Below are 5,957 nucleotides of genomic sequence, written 5' to 3'. Positions count from 1 at the left end.
CAACAAATGGTGTTGGTCTAACTGGCACTCAGCATGCAGAAGAATAAAAATAGACCCTTTCTTATCTCCTTGTACAAAGCTCAAGTGTAAGTGGATCAAAGATCTCCACATTAAACCAGATACACTGAAACTATTAGATGAGAAAGTAAGAAAAACCTTAGAACTCATAGGCACAGGAGAAAATTTCTTGAACAGAACACCAATAGCTGGAGCTCTAAGGTCAAAGATTGACAAATGGGACTTAATGAGATTGCAAAGTTTCTGTAAGGCTAAAGACACTGTCAAGAAAACAAAATGGCAGCCAACAGAGTGGGAAAAGATATTTACTAACCCCACATCAGATAGAGGCCCAATATACAAGGTATAAAAAGAACTCAAAAAGCTAGACACCAGAGAATCAAACAACCCTATTAAAAAATTGGGTACAGAGCTAAACAAACATTCTCAATCGAGGAATATCGAATGGCTGAGAAACACATAAGGAAGTGCTCAACATCCTTAGCCATCAGGGAAATGCAAATCAAAACAACCCTAAGATTCCACCTCACACCAGTCAGATTGGCCAAGATCCAAAACTCAGATGACAACAGATGCTGGCAAGGTTGTGGAGAAAGAGGAACACTTCTCCACTGTTGGTGGGGTTGTAAACTGATACAACCACTCTGGAAATCAGTCTGGAAGTTCCTCAGAAAATGGACATAGTACTACCTGAAGACCCAGTTATTCCACTTCTGGGCATTTACCCCAGAGACACTCCAATATACAACAAAGATACATGCACCACAATGTTCATTGTAACTGTATTTATAATAGCCAGAAGCTGGAAAGAACCCAGATGCCCTTCAGTAGATGAATGTATACAAAAATTGTGATATATTTACACAATGGAATACCACTCAGCTATCAGAAACAATGACTTCATGAAATTCTTAAGAAAAGGGATGCATCTAGAGAATATCATCCTGAGTGAGATAACCCAGTCACAAAAGAACAGACATAATATACAGTCACTGATAATGGGATACTAACCCCAGAAAGCTCTGAACACCCCAGAAACAATTCACAAACTGTGTCAAGTTCAAGACAAAATAAAGAATATATTTAAATTAAAATAGAACTGTATCACATTCACCTTTCCTTTCTACAACCCCTCCCAGTTTGTCTCCCATTTCCTCAAATTATACCCTCTTTTCCTATATTATTTTTACATATATACAGAGTTGTATGTATATGTACCCACAAATACTTAATTACAACCTTAAAAATGTATTTGTATACTTCTATGCAAAAATGTACATTTTTCTTTGTTTTTTAAAATAAAGCTTCTCAATAAAACCAAAGAAATTTGCCTTGTGTGTGGATACACATTTACTGACAGTTACTCCATGTACTTTGATGTACTTTCAAAACACCATCAACTAAACATAGAAACAGTATTTCTGATACTGTCTGACAGCTGAAGAATAGAGTATTTAGGCTTATGACACAAACTATATTAGCTTTAACTTCACCTAAGCACTCTCATGAATTGTTTTCAAACTATCCTTCTATATGTTTGCAGGACTTACTAATTTCATCATGAAAATATGTATATTGAAGAGTAGTGAACTTTATTTTCCTAATAGGAAGAAATATGAAAGGGAAACTGTTAAAAAGAACTTTTGTAATATATAGTGAATCTTACATAGTTGTCTCATGTTGATATTTTCCCATATGCTGGTGTGTTTTTCTTGATATAATCCAGAAATTTTGCATCTGGAAGGTGATAATTCCTGGTTCCACATTTCAAAGCAAAGCCAATTAAAGTGCTAATTGCAGCGATCTAATTTCAGACAGTATGGTTATCGCCACATACTCAGAAATGCAAACACCACATAAGGACTGGGGAGGCATCACTGGAGAGAAGTTAGAAATGTGCATTAAAGAACTTTTTCTTTTCCAATATTTTGTACTGAAAACCCCTCAATACAATTACAAAGCTGCCTTTTCATATTTTTAACTTATTTGGTAGATACCAGCAAAAGAGATAGGATTCAACTTTGAAAAACAGAGAGCATAATACACCTATTATGACATTGTGAAAGCACACTTTATCGTAATTTTTGATCAGGAGGAACCATGCTGTGAGATGATATCAGTTCTTAAAAAAAACAAAACAAAAACAAAAAACAAAACAAATAAAACACCTAGTGCATAAAAGCAAGTAAGAAAAAAAATGACTTTCACATGCTCAAGTCTTAATTCTCAAACATTTTCCCCAAATTTTTCATCCGTAAATCTAAATGTTACTTCTTATCTACAGTGTGAAGCCAGGTATATACACTGAGGTGCTATCAAAAGCAATGTGTTTTCTAATGACTGTGATGGATAGAGATCATCACAGTCTCTATCTGTAAATGAGGCTGATGCAGTGACCTTTTGAGTAGGGAAAATATGGGTAATGCTAATGTGGTACTGCAAATGTGTCTAATGATTAGCACTATTGTTACAATTTTCAGTTGTTTCCTTATTTTATAATAACTGTTTATTTAGGTACATTATTTATTAAGTGGAACTATTACTGTTTTATATCATAGGACTCTATAAAATACAAAATAACATTATGTCCTAAATCTGCAGCATTCCAGTATACATGGTTAAATACTAAGTGCTCAAAAGTTGTTCCCTCAACACACTGAACTCTAAAATTTCTTGAATTCAAAACAAAAAGAGTGTATATAATCACTCAGAAAGACAGATGCAGAGAACTGGAACTTTCTAAATGTAGAAAGTCAGGGCACAGGGAAACCCATAAAGCCAGGAATATTAGAATCCCTTAAATTTAATTTGAAAATTTCAGTATTATAGTATACATATGTGACCCTAAAAATTCCACCAGGTAACCCAGCTAGGTTATAAATGCTTTCAGCAAAGTAGTTGGGGAAGAAATTACCTCATAAAAATCACTAGTTCTCCTATATCAAATGAAAAATGGACTTAAAAAATCATGGAAATAACACCAAAATACTAAAAATAAAAAGTATCATAGGGTAACTTTAACCAAGCAAATCAATGACTTGCATAATAAAAAATTTAAGACATAATAATCGAAAAAGATATTAGTTGACATTAAGAGTTCCTATACTCATGGACTGCTAGGTTTAATATAATAAAAAACAGCCACCATACCAAAAGCAATTTACAGATTAAGCACAACTCCATTAAAATTTTAACAAAGTCCCTCCCAGAATGGCAATTTTCTGCTTCATCTGTAGAGAAACACACACACACACACACAGAGAGGGGGGGGAAGAGAGAGAGAAAGAGAGAGAGAGAGAGACAGAGAGAGAGAGAGAGAGAGAGAGAGAGAGAAATGAAACACCTGGAAATAATAGAGTTGCTGAAAATATGACTATGCCTGATCTTAAATTGTACTACAAATTTATCGTACTAAAAACAGCTTGGCACTGGCACAAAAAGAAGATATGCCTATTAATGAAATAGAATTGAAGTTTCCATAATTAGTCCACATATGTTTATACACCTGACTTTTAGTTAGTAAGCCAGAAACACACAGTGAAAAAAGACACCTTCAGCAAAATGGAACCCACCTCCGATATTGTTTGGGAAGTCAATAGCATGAGAATAGATAGCTAAGAATTCTAGGAAAAAACCAAATATTACTGTTATGTTAAAAAATATAAAATTATAATGCCTCCTTGGAGGTGCTGCTCTATGTGTATGCAGCAGTGCCTTGCTCAGCAGTCATCAGGGTGTTTTAGAAAAAAATAGAAAATGCATTAATTATAAATTAGCTCAAGGAATAGCCAAAAGATGTCAGGAATGGAAGAAAATAGATATATCTTGGTATTCCAATATGTCTCTATTGTCTAATGTATGGTGGTCATAACAACCAATATCAGAATGTGGCTACACTATTTTTTTACCTTCAGGACCGCATAGAACAACAGAGCTGACAACTCTAAGATGAGATCAGCCGGTACACCCAGCAGAAGGGAGGGAGAATCTCTAGAGTCCAGGTCCAGAAGTTGGATAAAGTCCCTATTTGGGGGATGAGGTCATGCACCCTTCTCAAAATTTTAATCCAGAATTGCTCCTGACTAAAGGAAATACAGGAAGAATGAGTAGACCAGAGATAGAAGGAAATGCCACCCAGAGCCTTCCCCACCTGGGGATCCATCCCATAGGCAGCTACAAAATTCAGTCACTGTTAATGATGTCAAGAAGTGATGGCTGACAGAAGCCTGATATGGATGTTTCCTGAGAGGCTCTGCCAGATTGATACAGATACAAAGGCTTGCAGTTAACCGTCAGACTGAACATGGGGAACTGAATGAAAGAGGTAGAGAAAAAACTGAAGGAGTTGAAGGGGTTTGTGGCCCTATAAGAAGAGCAAGGATTTCAACCAACAAAACATGCCCAGAGCTCACAGAGACTAAATCAACAAACAAAGTATAGAGATGAAGAAAACAATGGCTCCAGCCACATATGTAGCAGAGGATAGCATTGTATGGCATCAATAGAAGCCCTGGGTCCAGTGAAGGCTTGATTACCCAGTGTAGGGAAAAGAAGAGAAGCAGGTGAGGGTGGAGGGAGGGAAAGCATCCTCACAGAAGCAGAGAAAGGATTTATGGGAGAGGGGAGAATGTGGAACTGGGATAAATTTTGAAACATAAATGCATAGGATATCCAATTAAAATTATCAAAAAAGAAAGAATAGAAAGAAAATGATGAAAATATGTTAGGGCCTTGATCGCAACTGATGGATTCACAGGTAGGTAAGAAGAGATGTCTATAGTAACAAGCGGGAGCATGAACAGATGTTGCTCAAATCTGCTCCAACAGAAGTACTAATGCAAAAGAGGAGAAAGCAAGGCAATGATTAAAACATTAGAAAATACAAAAATGAGCAGATCCCAGAGATAAAGGCCTGGTGAGAAGGAGATCCGAGTAGCCAGAGGGCAGAGAGATCTTTGCTGAGTGGCCACGGAAAGCATGCCACTTCCCTGCCTGTTCCAGGGACCAGGAACCCAGCATTGAAACCTCTGTTCCCAACCGGTGGCTTTGGGGTGTAGAACAGGGCTCGGACCATCTGCCACCTGGACCAGCGGAGATCCAGGGACACAGACCAGGTACAAGGGAAAGGCAAGAACATATTGCTGACAACAAGATGGCAAAAGGAAAGCTAATGAGCATATCCCAAAAAAACCAAGACAACCTGGAAACACCAGTACCCAGCTCTCCCATCACAGCAAACAGCAGAATGCCAAACACTCCAGAAAAAGAAGACCCAGACCTAAAATCATACCTCAAGAGGACAATAGATATCCTTAAACAAGAACGAAAGGAAAAGCAAAAAGAATCAGAAGCTTTTAAAGATGAAACAAGAAAAACACTCAAAGAACTCAAAAAACTAGAGGAAAACCGAACCAAAGAGATGAAGGAATGGAAGAAGGAATGGTAAACGGAAATTGACAAAATGAAGAAAACACTAAAAGAGATAACCCTAGAGGTAGGACAAGTGAAAAAGAAATCAGGAGTCACAGATGCAAGCATTTCCAATAGACTACAAGAGGTAGAAGAGAGAATCTCTGGAGCCGAAGACAACATTGTAAACATAGACAAAACAGTCAGAGAAGATACAAAAACCAAAAAGCTCCTAACCCAAAATGTCCAGGTGATCCAGCATACAATGAGAAGACCAAACCTAAGGATAATAGGTATAGAAGAGGAAGAAGAATATCAACTAAGAGGCACAGTAAATATCTTCAACAAAATCATAGAAGAAAACTTCCCTACCCTCAAGAATGAGATGACCATGAGCATAAAAGAAGCCTTCAGAACTCCAAATAGGTTGGACCAGAAAAGAAATACCTCCTGACACATAATAGTAAAAACACCAAGTGCCCAAAGCAAAGAAAGAATACTAAAAGCAGTAAGGAAAAAAGGTCAGGTAA

Source organism: Micromys minutus (assembly GCF_963924665.1).
Source record: "Micromys minutus genome assembly, chromosome: 23".
Taxonomy (NCBI): Eukaryota; Metazoa; Chordata; class Mammalia; order Rodentia; family Muridae; genus Micromys; species Micromys minutus.
The sequence above is the reverse complement of the archived record's forward strand: the minus strand, read 5'-3'. Positions refer to the sequence as shown.